Consider the following 19467-nt stretch of genomic DNA (forward strand, 5'->3'; position numbering starts at 1 on the left):
GCATGATGTGCCTATGTGTGCCACAGTGGCATAACAGTGATGGGACTTGCCGGTCACTCCCTAAATGGGCCTACTCCACAATGAGAACCCATCCTTGTTACTTAAAACCCATTCAGGAACCCCATGGTGGAGGCCAGGAAACAAAGGCTCAGTGGATGAAGGCACTTGCTGAGCAAGCCTGGAACCCACATAGCTTGAGCCATAAAGCCTACCTAAAGGTGGAAGGAGAGAACCAGTTCCACAAAGTAGTCCCCTGACTTCCACACATGTGCTATGGCATGAGTACTTCCATACACAGATGTTACACTAATACATTTTAAAAACATGTTATTGGTAGAAACAGTTATAGAGCATCTTTGATTTCTTACATATATAATTTGAAAAATATAGTGATAAATAAGGCCTCTGAAAAGTCTGTTCCTGTACAATAATGTCTTATTTCATAAAAAATTGTTTATTTTTTTGCTACCAAAAAAGAAATGTGGGAGACAGAGTAACTAGCAAAACAACATGATTGTCATCTTGACCATAGAGTATTAAGTGAGATAAAATATTGTTTTAAAATTGCTATTCTTAAATTTACATTTAAGTGCTTGAAAATTTACAAGCATAATGTAATCTTTGGATTACTGGATAAATTTAACCTGGTAAACATAATTTGAGACAAACGGCTCTGGGTCATGTTCATCTAACCTTGATTCAGTCATTGAGCACAGAAACCTATGGCTATTATTAGGAACTCAATCTAGAGAAATTAATTTCACCTTATTATAAGAGCTTTAAGCCCCAACGGAGAAAGCTAAATGAGTATTTACATCTAACTAATAAGAGGAAACTGGGCAGAAGCCAAGCTGCCCGAGGCTTACCTGTAGTCAATTTTAAGTATTCCTTCTGAAACTTCTCAGTCCTGTTGAGAATTTCAAGTTTTATGTTACAATCTATGAAAGAAAGGAAGAAAAACCAATTGCTAAATGCATTCTTAGAAATTTCCCATAGTGATTTGTCAAGGCAACTTAGTGTGTGCATCCTAATATCAGGCCATTTCTGTGAGTCAGCAGTAGTCGTAATATATAGCCTAGAGATATATAGATGTGTAGCCTAGAGATGGCTCAGTCAAGTTACTAAATGCTACTGAATTTTAAAATGATCTACCTTAATTGCAGTTGATATTAAAAATAAGTATTTCTGTTATTTGTCAAGGGCATGAAACATGACAGGCACCCCAATATGTGCTTTATACCTTTAAGTTTATTCCGCATAAGATTGACAAAGTATGCGTGACCCATTTTTCTCTTCACTTGAGAGAGAGGTGCCTGGGACAGACAAGATAAGGTATTTGCTTTGGAACATGTTGCTTCTGAATCACACAGCCATGAATCTAATCAAACCTTTGACATTCAGCGACGTGCTCATCTACATGGTACTCCATTTCCTCTGTCGTAGTTGGAATTCTCTGATAGTTTGGCTTGATGAAGAAGAAATGTACAAAATGAAAAAAAAAAATCTGTCAAGTACGTTTCTGACCTGTAACAGAAAGTTAGAACCATATTCACAATCTGAGGTGAAGCAGTTGTGAAGGGCCAAGGAAAAACTGCAGGAAGCATAGATGTGAGGTGGTGGACTTTGGGGGGACCTTGGTTACTTTTTGAGGTAACCCCTTTTCTTGGTACGTTGACTAAGAAAAATCAAGGACAGAAAAGAATCTCTCTTAATGTTTGCTTTTTACATTTTATGTGTATGAGTGTTTGCCTGCATGTATGACTATGTGTGTGTTCCTTGTCCCTCAGAAGCCAGACAAGGGCATTAAATCTCCTGGAACTGAGTCTACAGATGCTTGTGAGCCGCCATATGAGTGCTAGGAACTGAACCCAGGTCCTCTGCAAGAGCAGCAGGTGCTCTTAGTCACTGAGTCATCACGCCAGCTTCTCTAAGGTGTTTTTCTTTTCAGAATTATTACATGATATGATGCATATAAAGTTCTTGGCACTATCTATGACATTATCACATGGCAAAATGTATCATGGTTATTGGTTTATTGATAAGGAGCTGAAACGTAGTAAGCAGAATGTTTAACTGAGTCCAGACCAGAGGACAATGAAAATAAATGCCTGATAGAAGCAACTTAAGGGTAAGAGGGGGTCCCAGTTGGAAGGGGCGCATTTATTACAGCAGCAAAGGTGTGGCAAGGTTCATGGTGGTGGGATTGTGGGCTGGGCACTTCAGCAAAACACAACACTGACATTCATCTGCCTTTTCCTTTTTCCTCTTTTTATTCAGTTGGGACCCAGTCACCAGGTTATGGGATAGTGGTACCCACATTCTGGGATAGTGGTACCCACATTCTGTATAATTTGAGTCCCATCATTAAATCCCATCTGGAAATGTATCAGATGTACGCAAAAAGTACTTCACGAACACCCTAGGCAATTCTGCAATTAAATTGACAATCAAAATTCAACACCACCACAGACATACATACTTCGAATGGAAACAACTAACATATCCAACAATTTATGAGTGGAAAGATAAAATGTAATGCATATGATATATGAATATATTAGGATATTACACATCAACATAAAGCATGAAACACTGATACACACTGCCACACTATTGAAGCATCAATACTTATGGTGAGTAAAAGAAACCAGTCATCAAAGGCCATGTATTATATAGTCCAATTTATATTCGTTGTCCAGAGTGGGACATTCCATAGATATGAAACAGAGACTTATAATTTCTTAGAGCTTGAAGATATGGAGGTACTAGAGAATAGTCAGTTACTGCTCATCACAATGGATTTTTTAAAATGAAACACAAATCATCTAAACTTAGAGTAGGTAATGGTTGGACAATTGTATTAATATATAACAACTCTTTATTATAATATATACTATATGATATATATGTGTATATATATATATATAAAACACATATATAGCATAGTATATTATATATGGGTAATTGTATGCTTTGTGACCTATACCTCTACAACTCTTTTTAAAAAGACAACCACACAAGGAACCTGACCAAACAAGCAAACCAAAAAAATCAAAAACAGAAAAACACAATGAATTTTTTAATAAAACAAAACCTAACTGAAACAAATGAGAGTAACTGTGCATTATTTCATGACTTCATTGCACAGAGAAATCTTTTAAGTAATTTTAAAAGTCAGGAATTTGAGTTGATTAATAAGATAGATCTTAAAAATCATGTGGGTGTGTGACAGGCGAAGCTGTCACCTGCAGTAGACCTTCCACAAGGTTTAAGAAAGAGTGGCTAGAAAAGCGGTCTTGTACACTCACCTGAGATGCCAGCCCCCCCCCCCCCTCTCTCACAGCTCTCTGTAGTTCTACCGCAGCTGCCCGTGGTTTCTGGTGGTGTCAGAGTAAGTAGAAGGTGGAAAGCTAGCTGAAAGGGGAAGGTCAGCATTTGTTCTGAAACCTTTCTGTGGTATAGCTGACAGAAGGTCAGTCATACTCCTGTAAGACGCCCGTCACCCTTGTTCCTGTGAATAAGCTTAACAAGCCCATTGGTTCACCAAGGTGGACCTGAGTGGATTCTTTATCATGTCTGCCATTGGTGCCCCGTCTGCGGTGATTCATTCATGATTCCCCAGGAGAAGTTAACAGTGCCACTATTTTATAAATCAATGAAGATAGATATGTGTAATGTTCTCATAGAGGCTATTAACTTGCTTACTTAGTTTGCCCATAAATAATTGTGTCAACCTCTTTAGGAGATCTTATTCTCAAGTGAACAGGATGGAGTGCAAACGTCATCAAATAAGTTAAAGGGAAAAAAGTCTTCATTTAAAACTTTAATTGTTTAGACCAATATAAACTCATGATTATTTTTACTTGAGAGAGAGAGAGAGACAGAGACAGAGACAGAGACAGAGACAGAGACAGAGACAGAGATTAGGTCTTAGTTTTACTCAGTAAAAATCCCTGGAAGCAATTTCAGCAGAGTAAAAATTATCCATGACCAAGCTTTTAAAGTGCCTTTTTGAACTAAAAGTAGCCAGAGATTCTCAGAGAAAGCTGGTGCCATCTCTTGAGGGAAATGTATAGGATTAGCCTGCAATGGTTTAGGATGTTAGGGAGGAAAGTGTTCAAAGACCCTATGTCCTTTTCAGGACGACTCAAGATACTACAGTGTCAGAACCACTGTAGGTCAAAGAAGGGTGCGTCAATAAAATAATGATTCCGATGGACTGAAGCAAACTCATTTAGACTTAGCAATCCAACAAAAATATTTTGAGAGCTAGAAAGAAAGCTCTGTGGTCAAGGCTTCTTCCTGCTCTTTCAAAGACCCAAGTTTGAGTCCTGCACATATGTTTCCCACAACTGTCTTCAATTCCAGATCCAGTAAGAATCTACATCTCCAGTCTACAAGAGCATCTACATTCACCTGCACATACTCACCTACAAATGCACACATCATTTAAGATAAGAAAAAATAGTCTTTTAAAAACTAATTTTGGGGGGAGCAAGATGGCTTAATGTGTAGAGGTATGTGATGGTTTGTATATGCAAGGCCCAGGGAGTGGCACTGTTAGAAGGTATGGCCCTCTTTGAGTAGATGTGTCACTGTGGGTGTGGGCTATAAGACCCTCATCCTAGCTGTCTAGAAGCCAGTCATCTCCCAGCAGCTTTCAGATGAAGATGTAAAACTCTCAGATCCTCCTGTACCATGCGTGCCTGGATGCTGCCATGTTCCCACCTTGATGATGGACTGAACCTCTGAACCTGTAAGCCAGCCCTAATTATTGGCTTTATAAGAGTTGCCTTGGTCATCGGGTCTTTTCATAGCAATAAAACCCTAAATAAGACAAGGTGTAGTTTAAAAATCCTACTCCTTTAATCCCAGCACTCGGGAGGCAGAGGCAGGCAGATTTCTGAGTTTGAGGCCAGCCTGGTCTACAAAGTGAGTTCCAGGACAGCCAGAGCTATAAAGAGAACCCCTGTCTCGAAAAAAACAAAAAACCAAAAAACCAAAAGAATCCTGATGACTGGAGTCCAACTACCACAACCTGCACAAAACTGTAAGGAGGTAACAAACTCCCACAAAGTTTATTGGTCACCTTTCAAGACTACTAGGTACCAGATCATTATTCCTAGAACTAGCAAACAAGAGGAAATAAAAATAAAATATTAATTTTACCCTGGTACAATCTGTGGAATCAAAGCATCAAAAGTTCTTAGAAGAATTCCACCTGATAAACTTAAAGGACATATGCGAGAAGCCGGTCACAACATCTAATGAGAGAATTCACTTTGACTGTGAGAAGACTTAAGAGAAAGCTATCTAGAGAAAGCCACACTAGAGAGATTAGACTGACGGTGTCTAAACCCACGGAAGCATTTCAAGCAACAAGACACAACCCAGGTGTTTTGTTCCTTCCCGGATAGGCAGTAGTCAAAAGTGTACAGTATTGCCTGCAATACGTTCATGCTAACAAAATGAACTCTGAACTTAGGAATGAATGAAATACCAAGAAGAGAAACATCCCTAAGATACAGTGAGCCACGTTCAGAAGGGAAAATTCCAATGTGCTAATTTCTTTAGCAAGCGAATGGCAGGTAATTAAGAAGGGAAAATTATTTCTGTTGCTGAAAGAATCTGGTATGCTTTCAACTCAATACAAGGGTAATTTTGTTTAAATAATGATTAAGAAATCCACAGGAAATTAGTGTGGTCCATAAGCAATTCTTTTCTGAAATGCTTCATATCCTGTCACAGGGCATGTCTGAGCACCAAGAGGCCACTACTCTATAGGATGTTCTATGTTATGTTGATGCTTGGTTGAGATGTTAGGTTGGTCAGATCTATGGTTCTTTCTTCTTAAAGATGTTCAGACAGCATGTGCAAAAATGGCTGGAGTTGACACAAAACAACAGTTATTGGTCAAAAATTTTATGATCACACAAAAATTAGTTGTGAATTGTGTCAGAAAAATGTGTTTTAACAAGAGGAGGGTTTTTAATGCAATCAGAATGAAAAAAAAAAAAACCTCCTGTGTTATTTTTTTTAAAAAATCAATGAAAAATAAACCACTAGGTTGCTCTAACAAAGAAAGATGCCAGTTTCAAATTTACTCAGACTATACAATAGGAAGTAGACAAAGTATGGTAGATTTTGTTTTTTAAAGATAGCCACACCTACATTTTACTTTCCATGTGGCCTTTTAAAGGAGATTTTTGAAAACTGCCCAAGAAGTTTTTTTTTTCCTATGTGAACTGATTGAATTTTGTTTGTTCTTCTAACTAGCTTTGATTAACAGAATGTAGCACAAAGGATGACATCAAAATTAGGATGTTGGCTATGCTGAGAGCTTCCATTTTCTGCTATTACATTCTAGAGTCTGGTAAAGAGATCCAGCTTCCGTGCTACAGAGACCACACAGAGAAGGATGCCTGTCCAGGCTGTGCCTACTCAGCCATCACAGCCAAGTTCCCAGACTTGACAACAAAGACTTCTAGACATTTTGACCCAACTGTGTCACAGCTAAATGTGAGCCCAGAAGCCCATGGACCTGTCACTTGAATATAGTCACACAAGTGACCACAACTAATGCCACATGGAGAAGAAAGGCTACTCAGCTGCAGTCTATGAATTCCTCAGCAAATGATGTCACTTCAGTTTGTGGCAGCAACAGATAATATTGTACATAAGAACTCAATTCAAATGTCATCCTGGCCTCTGAAGTCTTTACATGTAAGCTTGTTTTTTTTAAAAAAAATAGCAAAACCAACCAAGCCAAAAAAAAAAAAAATAGACACAGAATTTATGTGCTAGAATGATGCTGAGCTTGATTAAAAATTCCTTACATTGTGTGCAAATTAAAGGAAAAACTATAAACCCTGGCCAAAGTCAGTCCACAGAGACATAGCGTTGGGTTTGGCTGAGTAAGACTGACACATAGATGGGTAAACTCCAGATCGCTCCAGTAGTATAGAGTTGAGAAACAGCAAGGCTGTAACTTGCCTTCTTGTGTTGAAATGCTGAAATAGTGGGATAGCACCCTCCTTAGTTTTTCTCTTGAACTTCTTTAGATCTTAATTTGTATGCCAAAAAGGCAGAGAAACTATGAAAAATAAAAGTTATGGTTCCACGGCTTTAGAGAATTCTGACCAAGCACACTTTGCTGTTTCACCCGGTTATCCAAGCGACACGCTCCACAAACCTGTGTCCTCCAACGAAGTGGCTTCATCCACACTACGAGTACCTCTGCCACCCTTTTGGGAGGAAGGGCCAAGTGAAAAGCAGTGACCTGAAGAGTGGGGGGCTGGGAGGGGGGGAAGCTCAGCAAAGGAAGAAGCAAGGAAGAGGGAAGGGGTAGACAAGAGCTCCCAGTAAAGCCCATGAGCAGCAAGGGAAGATGAAGAAGGTAGCAGTAACTTGATGACACATGATTTGAAAAACAAGTTTCATAAAGGACTTTATTTGTACTATGTAATCTAGGTTTCTACCATATTCAGTAATGATGTATTCTTCATAGTCTATGGGTGAGACAATAGAGATGGGATGAAAGACTACAACTTGATTATTATTATTATTTCTATTAGGTTATTTACTGAATGTTCACTTTGTGACTGAGCTATTCTGCACATCTGAGAGGGAAAAATACTGTCACAAATCAATCGTGGTATCTCTCTATATATAACATGCAATCTAGTAGGAACCTTAGTTATTCCAAAACACAAAAGTTCAAATTTAATATAGTATCATCAACATAGAAGATGTCAGATTATTCAAGCCATAGACCTTTTGACAAACACATTTGTTAAGTTGCCATGCCTGAATCTGTTCTATGAACAGATTTTGTCCAAATATGATTTCACATCGAGAAACTGAGAAGGATTCTAAAGCCAGTTTTGTAAATTTAATACATTGAATCACTTTCAAGGTAAAGATAACGGCTTTTCTTCCTTTGGGGACATAAGTGACCCAATTACTTTATTAGACTATTATGCTCTGTAAGTTTTAGTTAAGAATTGGCTAACAAGGTCACTAAGGGTGGGAATAGAGAGGAATGTTCTTCACAAGTTTAATGAGTTGTACAAGAGTTCCATCATCTTGGAAAGTGTCACTCAGCCAGGGATGATTAAAGTCTAGCCTCTAGTGCCCAGGCCTTAATTCCCTGAGACTTCTCAGGGTAAATGGTAGCCTTATTCATCATCAGATGGAAGAGATCCTGGCCATTCAAAACCTACAGTCATCTGCTCTTTTCTAATTCTGAGAAAACACACTGACCATCCAGCAGTACTACTGCCCTAAGGAATAAAGCCTAGATCATCATCTTCTCAAGTTATGAGCGGCTTCAGATTGCCAATTCATTAATGCTTGCAAGAGCCCACGGCTAAAGTTGATCCAAATAAACAGAAAATTAAGATACAGAGAGTCGAGTTGCCATGTTCAGGATGTGCTGAGGTCAACAGGAAAAAGAGCTGTGAAGATCCTTTCCTCAGTATGGATGCTAAAAGAACCTGTGAATGAATGGAGAATTGTAAAGTGTGGACCATTTTCACCTTATGTGATAATTAACTTATTTAATAGTTTGTTTCTCCACCTTTGCTTTTTTATCTGGAAATCCTCACACTTAAGTTATCCTTTATAAGTTTTTTATTGTTGCCCAGAGCTTGACATTTGGACATTTTATAATATATCTTTTGTTTTATATTATGTTGATGAATATTTTCTGTCCAATAATATTTATGCATGAATTGTAGCACACTGTCTCTTCAGTAGGTCCAGTAAGTTTGTCTGTATATTCTGATCTACAACAAACCGTCAGATGTGTTAGTTACTGATTTTTTTTTATCTACTTTTATTGTGGCTAGAAAATATACTTTGTGTGACTTTGGTGACTATATCATGTGCACTTGAAAATTATGTGTATTTTGTTGTTAGGGATATAGTTTATTCTCATACATTATTACTGATTTTTCCTAGGTTCTTGTCATTTTTCTCAAGCCCTCAGCTTCCCTCTTGTGATGGTTTGAATATACTTGGCCCAGGGAGTGGCACTATTTGGAGGTGTGGCCCTGTTGAAGTAGGTATGAGCTTGTGGGTATAGGTGTGTCACTGAGGGAATGGGCTTTAAGATGCTCATTCTAGCTGCCTGGAAGTCAGTCATCTCCTAGCAGCCTTCAGATGAAGATGTAGAACTCTCCCCTCTTCCTGCACCATGCTGTCTGGATGCTGACAGGTTCCCACCTTGATAATGGACGAACCTCTGAACCTGTAAGCCACCCCCAACTAAATGTTGTCCTTTCTAAGAGTTGCTTTGGTCATGGTGTCTGTTGACAGCAATAAAACCCTAACTAAGACACCTCTGGTATTCCCTACTGTTTCTGAAGAACTGTGATTAGAACCTTGGTTTCCAATGTTTATAGGACCTTTCCCCTGGCTGCCACCAATATATTCTGGGATGCTCCTTTCTGAAATAATATTCTATCACACTCACAGTTGCATTCATAATTGCTGTGTTTTCCCCTCACATTGACTGACAATTTCTTCATGTGAGAAACCAAGTTTTAGTCATTCCAGAAACCTTTTGTCCTTAGGCTTCTAGATGGTTCCTACATCTTGGTGTATCCCGTTTATTCTTCTGGTGGGCAGAAGGAACAAAGGCTTCTAGGAGAATGACTTAGATATCCAAGTTTGCCTGAGAGTTGCTCGTTTTTAACCCTGGGAGTCCTCAATTCCAATAATGGAAGAGGAGGAGGAAGAGGAGGAGGAGCAGAAGGAGGAGGAAGAGGAGGAGAAGGAGGAGGAAGAGAAGGAGGAGGAGGAGGAGGGGGAGGAGGAAGAGGAGGAGGAGGAGGAGGGCAGTGGGCAGTGTTTTCAGCTTTCACCCTTGGGTTGTTCTTCATGTCTGAGAAAAAAACAATCTATAGTATTCCAAAATAAAAATTAGCCTATTCATCCTTCTGCAAAGATAGAGTCTGACCAAACTGTAGTCACAACTCATAGTCAGCTTATTGGATTGTTAGGAATTACTGGACTCTTTAGCTTATGACATTAATGATATACTTGGTCATCTCCAGAGACCAGAATTCAGAATTCTAGAATTCAGTGAATAATTTAGTTAAACACTGCCACCATCACTCTACAAAGCTTTTCAAATAATGGCCAACTATTTATATTATGAAACAAAGTATACAAAATCAAAGGCAAAAATCAGAATTATGTTGATTTAATATTTTAAAGTGTGGTGTAAATGATACAATACAACGAAAAAGTTAATGCCTTGATAGTTGCAGTAAACTGAGTAGCAAGTTGAAAAATAGATTCACTGAAAGTAATACACATTCATATTTGTATTTAATTCATCAGAATAAAATTTATATGTTTATGCTATTGAGATTAAACATATGTCTTTTATGGTCTGATTGTTTTTGTTATCAATGGAATCATGGACACACAGATTCAAAACTATTGAACTTTCTGTCTGGTCTGCTCATTAAGTTTATCTCCTAAGCTGTAGAGTAATATTTTCTAGTCATAGGAGCTGCACACAGCTTTGTCCAAGGGAAACACAAGACTATCTAACCATCTGGTTAATAATTATGTAAGAGCTGTCTTATGTAACCTGATATTGCATAAGAACAATTAAGGATGTGTAGCATTTGCCCAGTGTAGTAAAAACACAAAACAAGCAAAAAAAAATAAAAATAATCACTTGAGTTTTCTTTTTTTCTCAACTCATTTCCACAAGCTAGTAATCACAGGAGTGAATATTAATAAAGCCACTCTTACGTTTTAAACAAACACTGTCAGGCATTTTCCCTTATGTCTAAGAATTATGCAGCACAAATGTCTCTCAGCTTTGTTTCAGCAATTAAAACAAAATGCAGTTTTTTTCCTACAAACAAAACCAAGCATTTTATTTTTATACAAGAGATCCTTTAGGAAGAAGAAGAGGAATGAGCGGGAGGGGGAGGGGGAGGAGGAAGAGGAGGAGGAAGTCTATTTTTAAGCACTATTCTCTGACCCTAAGACCCTAAGGGAGCAACTTCTCTGACTTCAGCTGCCAAATTAATGTAAGAAGAAATGCAATTGTCTTCTTTGAAGGGCTTTGAAATAAAGGCTGTTAGGAAGTTTGGTATGTAGGGATCCTGAACATAGTGTGGCTGTTGTCCATACATTCAACAAACAACTAATGAGAAAGTATGTGAATCTAAAATTCTATGTCCTCAATACAATTGGCAAACCCTAGCTCAAGTTTTGGCCATCCCTTGCTCTTATCCCTTCCCATCACTATACTAAATCCCTGAGATAATAAACGTATATAGAGACGATTATAGAGAAAATCAGGTTCATTCTGGTCCAGGCTTCTAAGTTTTCAGAGCATTATAACAACAGCACCCACCTGCCTTTTATGCAATCAATAATGGCCTGAAGCCGCCATAACCCTGAACCAGAGTTAGCCTTTCCTTTCTATAAATTGACTGTCTTGGATATTTACTTTACTGATGACTATTATTCTGGTTTGTGAAATTGCTTCATCAGAACTTCTGCTATGCCTGCCACCGTTAGAACTCTTATCTGGATAACTGCTCATGCAAGCAAGACTTGGTGCCCCATTGACTTAAATGAAGTAAGAAATTATCCTTGAGTCTACCATATCATCCTGTAACTAGCTGTGTAAAGTAACCATTTGACATCTCTCAGGACCAGCAAGCCACACAGATGAAATCAAATATTTCGTACCCCACTTCCTCCTCTATATTTACCTGTTGCTATATCTTCAAGTCAAAATATATTTGGGGGTGAACTCTGAGCAATGTCAAAGACAATACAATCATCTGTGTCATAGTGCACGAAGCGGTAGACTTTGGGAGGAGTAGGAGGAAATGTTCAGTTGGCATCTCTTTAAGGAGAGACGCTGCGGTTCAATGGATGATTGTGAATGAAGGTAACTGTCTGAGAATTAGCTTTCCCATTTTCCATGTGTAAGGGACGTACTATCCGATAGGTAGCATGGAGCAGTACCAGACTGACTTTGAGGAAGGTGAGTCTGAGTACTGAATGCCCCATCTTACTTTGCTAAGTACTATTTATCAATGCTGTTCTACGTAAAGAACATGGAGGCTCAAGGTTAAAACAGTCTACCTTAAATCACTCTACACATCCAAGCAGACACTCTGAAGCACTCACACTCCCATCCTCAAATTTCTTCTTCTTATGGTTTTAAATTCCCCTGAGGCTTTCTCAGAAAGTCATCAGTGTATTGTAATTTAGAAACGAGTGCAGAAACCTGCTGTGTCTCCAAGGGTTAACACCCTCTCCTGGACCTGTTTGCTTACAAACCGTCACCTCCTTTCCATCCACTCATTCCCCAGCCCCTGTCCACCCACCACGCTGTCCCCTTTCCTGTGCAATGTGATACTTTCCCAGAACACTCTATTCATGTTGACTGTCGTGAAGGTGTGCCAAAGGCACTCACTGCTCTAGATGATGATGAGGTGAACTCTGATTCTAGATGTGGATCCAAGAACTAACTTTTTAGTTCTAGGTTTTATGTCCCCTCCCCCATAGATGCTATATATCACCACCAGACTGGGACAGATATGTTCCCGTTGAGAAATCCCTATGATATTTGTTATGGAAGTCCAATCTGATTGACACAAGTGGCTCCAAGCATTGAAGTATTCTATTTCCTGATCTCAGTAAGAGAAGCCACAGCATGTGTTCGCATGAGATATGGACAGCTTTTCTTCCTCTCTTCTCCCTCTTTGTTTCCCTCTTTTCTTTCTATTAAAATGTGGCTGGCTCCTGCCCCCTTTCAGCTCTCTACTTGGCACAGTTGGTGCTATTAACGTGTTGAGAAACACAGATGCCGTCTCCTGGTATTCAGGAGCAATGGAGCCTCTACGGTCTTTCTCCTTCTCCCTCTTCTCTCCCGCTAAATCGATAGTTCATGGTTGCCTTCCCGTTGTTCTGCTCACATTTGTTTCCGCGCCTCACACTTTTAGTTCATTAGGCAAACACAGTGCAGATGATAAATAGCCACTGGGAAAATAACATGTTAGAAAAAAAAGTACAACAAAGTGTTCACAGAAGTGGATGTCATAGAGCCATTGTGTTCGGAGGCGAACAATTTAAGGATCCTTTGTGCTATGGAAAAAGCATCTGTTGCAGGGAGAGCCTCAGGAAAACACCATCCCCACCTGATATTGAGATGTTAACAGCAAGCAGAAATAAAAGATTCAATGTACGCTTGGCCAGAGTCCTGTAGTCTTCCTACACAATCCTGTAATACCCCATATGTGCTTCTCAGAGTGGCACTGGGTACAGGGTCCCTGTGCCTGTGGCATCCTCTTTGAAATAAGGGACTTCTAGCTTCGTTTGCCCATCATGTGGGTCATAACTTTCAGTGCACATTTGCTGTACTGAATTACATAAGAGATGTCTAGTGGATCTTTTTTTTAAAAATGAAGCTAGTCAACGTATTTCCTTAAACACTGGAAAAGCTGTATTTTGACTCCCCCTCCCTCCCGCTTACATACCAAGATGTGCCACTTAATAATATGTTTCTCCCAGTTAAACTGTGTTGTGCATGGGATTCTTGGAAGAACAGAGGCACTTGAAATGAGGCTGAGGACAGAAGTGGCTAATTTCTGAATTTCACTGCCCAAACCACTAGAGATACATCCTTTCGCTTCAGGAGACAGAAGCATTACTTCAGGAACACAAAAGGCGAAAGCGTGTGCGAACAGGCAGCTACCTCTCTTGGTGAGTGAATCGAGGTGTGGCAAAAGGATTGTGTCAGATGTAAAATGACTTGTGACCATGGATCAAGGCCAGGTAGCAGGATCCCAGGGGAACCTTCTCAAGTAGGATGGGGGCCACTTAGCTTTCTGGAATCACACTTGATTACTTGATTGTTTTTGGTTTTTGTTTGTTTGTTTGTTTATTTTTTTCTTTCAAGATCCATTTTAGTACCCCTGACCATGATTCTTTTTAAAAATAATCTTCTATTTTGAAATAATTTTAGACTTACAGAAGTGATATTAATCTAATGCAAAAATATCCTGTACTCTCTCCCCCAAACATTCCCCTGTAACATCTTAATGCAGCTATGATATAAGTGTGAAAATGGAAATTCATGCTGAGCCATTGTTATTCACTGGCCCATAGAATTATTTCAAACTTCTCCAGTCTTTTTTCTTTCCACTGAAATGGTTTCTATTCCAAAGTTTAGTCTAGTAATGTGTGGACCTTTACATTTCTCTCTTGGTCTAGACTTAAGTACAGTGCTATGGCAGAGTCCTTACTGCAAACTGCGAGTGTGTTCAGTTGTTCCCTGATTTGTCCTGTCTGCGTTCCACCTGTTCATCATTATCTCTGTCCATGGAGCCAGTTTAAAATTTCAAGGTTGAAATCTCCAGTCCACGGCCTGTCTATAACACCTCCCTTGGCCCTCACCCCGGCTCTGTTTCTCCTGGTTCTCTGTGAGTATTCTCTGAAGACCCCTTGCCTCTGACCAGATGAGCATTTTACATGAACAAGATCAACTGAAATGTGCAGTTTTTACTGTTCCCCTCACAGAAGTCAGGCCCTTAGAGAGAATGCATAAGCAGCCTTAGTCAGGTCAGCCCGACAGCCCTGTTAACATTGTGTTTAATTTGTACTGGAACATAAACAGAGTGAAAATGTTAATTTCTCAGAGTTTGGGATTAAGGAAAAAAAAATCCTGTTTCTTCTAATGCTTACCTCCTGAGGTCATCACAATCCATTGGCCGAAAGAGTCATTCTGAAAAATGATGATTTGTAACTGATTCATCAGGTCAGTTCTGTTTCAGTCTCATCAGAGAATATTGGAATCCCACACATAAAGGCCCGATGCATGAGCTAGTCCACAGAGGTCAGGCTCCATAACTCTAGTTCTTTAAGGTATGAGAAATAACGTGCTTTAAAAACCTGAAAAGCCGTATCCCTAGGGCTGGAAACACAAGGATGTCTATACCATTAAACAGATCTGACATCCAGGTTTTAGTGGAAAATATTTTGAGTATTAAAATAAGCCTCGAATGCTTTATATTCCAAAAAGCCCACATAATAGTTTAGAAACTCAGTGTTTCCTGGGATCCGGTTTTCTAAAAACTGTTTTGTTTCTCGCTCTCTGTTCCGTTGTGGATGAAACCTTGGTTTCCACCATTCGTTCCCAGCATCCTTCTCCTGCCTTAGCCTCTGCTTTTCAAATTGTTCTTTCCTCCGTGGTTCTGAACCCATGACTTTTCCCACCGAAACTGCTTGCTAGGCGTTTTCCTGCTGCCCCTTCTTTTCTGTATCCTGCACCTCCGCTTGCTCAAAGGAAGTGCCTGGGCTAACAGGGTGTGTAACCATAGAGACTGCCCGTGCTACCTGCATACCAAAACCACAAGTATGGAAAACACATTAGCCTGATCCTTTTGCAGCCTGTCTCAACAGAAAGCAGCCTGTGTCTCCATACGGAGGACGTGATTGATAGCGTGGGACTTAATTGGAACACAAAATAAAACCCCCTCGTTTGTGAGAACACCCTAGTCAGAGTCACCAGAAGGAGAGGAGTGGCGGCTAGGTGGGAAGGAAGGAAAGTATTTCTCGCCCATTCCACTTCGGACAACAATGTTCCCACGCTGACGGCCACAGTGTGGGACCACCCTGTAATGTTAAAACTCTGCTACACAGTCTTCAATCGTTGGAAGATTAAGTAAGAGCTCCTTAGTGTGCCTTCCAAGATCCTCAGACCTGCACTGGGACCCTCTTGAACTGTAATTCTCCCACCTACTTTTTACCCTGCCCTGCTGAGTGTTGTGCAGGCCTGTCTGGATGTTGTTGGTCCTTTGGTGTACCGATTCCTGTCATCGCTCCCAACAATAGAGGATGTTTGTGTGGGGTCGTTCCCAGTTTGACTTTTAAATTGTATTCATTCTTTCCATCTTAACACACACTTCTTCGTGTGCTAGAGTTTGGGGTTTGCGGTCTGAAGCCACTTTAAGTGCTGTTGGTTTTTAGATTGTAGGGTTGTGATGTAGAGGACGCAGACTAGAGATCGGATCAGTGAGAGTTACTGGACTATAGACAAAGATGGTGATGATTACCCGCCAGGGGAAACAGCCACCTGCTAACGGTGTTTGAACATGCTGAGGAAGTGAGTGTTCACTTCAGCTGGGATTGATAGCACAAATTTCCATGGAAGGAATCAGTCCCTGAGCTGCCAAGCCCATGACTGCTTAAAAACGAGTATTAATCCAATGTTGGCTCTGATCCATAGGCTTCATAGTCCACCTTAAACCAGCTATGTAGTCCAGTGACAGGAAACAACAAGGTTTTGGAAGTAGGCAGATTATCGCTGTGATGTACTCTGAAGTACACATTAAAAGAAAAAAAATGGATTCTAAATGATGTAAAAAAAATTTTTTTAATTATAAAAGCAGCCTGGCAGAAAGGCTCAGTGGATAAAAGCTGATGCTGCCAAACCTGACAAATTGAGTTCAGCCTGAGAGAACACATGGTAGACAGAGAGAACTGACTCATATAACTTGTCTTCCAATTGTCACGTGCACGCCATGGCATAGACGTACCTCCCTACACACATGCATGCAAACACACACACACACACACACACACACACACACACACACATTAAATAAAACCAAGTGGATGAGGATTGACTTATTTTACTGATGATTAAACTCAGTGAACCCGTCCCAGTTTACACCCCTCGCTAAATCTGCCAGTGCAGATAAAGTCTTTTTGAGCTGGTGTGCTTCAGAAATGTCTGCCAGCCAAATTAATCTGAATGTTTAGTATCATCAATAATGAGGAAAACAAACCTTCATTAAAGATCTAGACGTGGGGTCAGAGGAGATGGCTTAGCTGGTAAAGTGTTTGTCACACAGACATGAGGACCCCAACACCCATGCAAAGGCCAGATGCCTACCCATAGTGTGCTCCTACGGTCTAAGCATTAGGGAAGCAGAGCCAAGCAGATTCCTAGGACTGCCTCACTGGCCAGCCAGTCCAGCTGAACCAGTAAGTGCCAGGTTCAATGAGAGACTCTGACTCTGAAGCTAAGGAGGGGAGTGATTGAAAAGGGGAGCAGTTTACCCCTGACACTGGCCTCTGGCCTCTACAAGCTCACTGGAAGACACACAGTTACCTACATCATACACAGGAATACAAACACAGAAAAGATCCTTCATCGCTTGCACACACCAAATAGCAATTGTTCTCTGTGCTGACAAGATAAGCTGAGTGGAATGGATCAGTAACTCCCCAGTAACTTGGGCTACCAGCTGAAATGCATTTTGACATTAGTTTCATACTCAATTCATGTTTTGGATGTTTATTTAGAAGTCACTTTTTCTCCTATGCCCTTAACTGTGTTAAGCACAATATGACACCATACCTGCTCAGACAGGACTTAGACTCTAAACAACTCAGGTGTTACATCATTAGCCATTAGTTACACTGCTGCAGAGCAGTCAGAGGAGAAAGATCCTTAAGTTCCTGTGACCTTGTGAGCCCTGGTCTAGATTAACCTAAACTTGCAATATCATGGAATTGCTAAACTGAGGTTAAAACTTTTTCTTCATTCTATGCAAATTGTCACATACAGTCATCTAGTCAATATTTCTCTCAGTTTCCGTAAGTTATATTACTTACAAAGGACTGAGCACGGGAACCCCAATGGAAATTAGGGGTAAGACTGTAGGAGCGGAAGGGGTTTGCAACCCCACAGGAAGAACAATATCAACCCCCCAGAGCTCCCAAGGGATCAAACCACCAACCAAAGAGTACACATGGAGGCACCCCTCGCTCTAGCCGCAAATGTAGCAGAGGATGGCCTTATCTGTCATCAATGGGAGGGGAAGCCTTTAGCCTTCGTAGGCTTGATGCCCCAGCATAGGGGGATGATAGGGCGGTGAGGCAGGAGTGGGTGGGTGGGTGGAGCACCGTCATAGAGGCAGGGGATTTGCAGAAGAGAAACCGGGAAGGAGGATAACATTTGAAATGTAAATAAATAAAATAACCAATTAAAAAATTAACTACAAAGACTATGATGATATCCAGGGCAACCATTTCTCTACTTCCCTCTATAGGTTTTGCACATTGGAGGAGCTATAGAGCTCAGTGTGTTGGGAAACAGATCCCACACTTTCTCCCTCTTCTGAAACCCAAGGACGATGCTTCTTAAGGTAACAGGAAGCACTCTGGGAACGGCTTCTCTGAGCTCCTGCCGTGGGTGAACAATAGACCATACCACAAATCACCCTACGCCTGTGGGCCAAGCTTTTATCATACCTCTTCTCAGGCTGAAGAGAATTATCTCTTATTTTCAGAATGAGTAGATGGAAATAATTGACGGCAAAGAACTTCCCTGAGGCAGCGTACCGTAGAGCAACCTGGTAACGAAGCATGTGGAAACCAACATTCCGGAGTGTTAATCATTCACCAAACAGTGGGACTCAGCTTAGTACTGTATTTAAAGGGTTTTAAATTAATAATCCACCACGAGGATCAGTGCAAGAAGACATGCGATGGAAACTTACTACAGTCAAGTGGGGAAAGCGGCTCAACCAAAACTCAGATGGCTCCCTACCTCAAAGCAGAGAAACACATTCTTAAGCTGACATGTGAGGAAAAAAGGCTTGGGGGAAAATCAAAGGTACAAGGAAACCCAAAGACCAGAAACAGAGCCTGGGCCTTGTGCATCCTTCAGAAACAAAAGGAGCAGGTAGCCCACAGTTCCAGCAGCCAGGAAGGGAAGTAGAGAAGGGAAGGAGACTTCGAACTCTCCAGAACAACTTGTTGGGGGGTATTGGCATTTGGCAGGATGGTAATTCTGCGGCCACACTTTCTCCCTTTTACACTTCACTCTTTCAGGCACTTCTACAAACCACTCAAGTGTCTCTCTCAATTTTATGGAAACCCATTGTGAGTCCGATGCCCCATAATTCACTTTTCCTCCACTTCTCTGCTTGTAACACGTTGCTTCCTGTAGAGAAGGGACCATTGAATTTTCAAATAGCACACGCAAAAAATTACACATTTCAACTGAAAATGTATTTTTTTAAACCAACTGTCAAAAATCCATTTTTAGGAAATCAATTCCACACCTGATTTCTTACAACAGAGTAGAGAGACTTATCAAGTGGCTCTGGGGGAGTGAGTATGTGAGAGGTGCTTTCTCATTTTTAGACTAGGCCTTCTTCCACTATCTTTATTGTGCCTCCTTTTGTCTTCCCTGAATATAGGCTACTTTTAGCTTAGACCAGCTCTTTGCACATCTCCGTATTCATATGTCCCGGGGTGGGGGTGGGGGGGTGGGGAATGTTTTTATCTCTTTAGCATAAAACATGGCACCTTGGTTGTCCAATGTGGTTAGCACTGACATAAGCAATGCTAACTGGAACCAGAGGGTTGAATTTATATATTTATATGGTGCATACATGTGTGTGTGTG

At 40.5% G+C, this 19467-nt stretch overlaps 3 long non-coding RNA genes across 5 annotated transcripts in view; 2 read left to right on the forward strand and 1 right to left on the reverse strand.

Moving 5' to 3' along the window:
• D630013N20Rik (RIKEN cDNA D630013N20 gene) overlaps positions 1-19467 on the reverse strand; it is a 54915-nt gene that overhangs the window by 23820 nt on the left and 11628 nt on the right. Inside the window, exons 2-3 of one of the 2 annotated variants that reach the window (NR_045291.1) lie at positions 1389-1524; positions 867-938 (exon numbers count right to left, since the gene is read on the reverse strand). This is a non-coding gene — a long non-coding RNA (RIKEN cDNA D630013N20 gene). The remainder of the gene's footprint in view (positions 1-866; positions 939-1388; positions 1525-19467) is intronic. The other variant, NR_045292.1, reaches the window with a different exon arrangement.
• Positions 1788-10395, forward strand: Gm40688. 2 transcript variants are annotated; one of them, XR_003948907.1, is made up of 2 exons: positions 1788-1932; positions 6277-10395. It is a non-coding gene; the product is annotated as a predicted gene, 40688 (long non-coding RNA). The 2 variants fall into 2 exon arrangements; XR_871815.3 differs by having other exon boundaries at positions 1850-1932; positions 6368-10395.
• Positions 12163-19276, forward strand: Gm51772. Its single transcript, XR_003948906.1, has 3 exons — positions 12163-13749; positions 14260-14468; positions 18105-19276. It is a non-coding gene; the product is annotated as a predicted gene, 51772 (long non-coding RNA).

This window comes from Mus musculus, chromosome 10, assembly GCF_000001635.26.
Source record: "Mus musculus strain C57BL/6J chromosome 10, GRCm38.p6 C57BL/6J".
Lineage (NCBI taxonomy): Eukaryota > Metazoa > Chordata > Mammalia > Rodentia > Muridae > Mus > Mus musculus.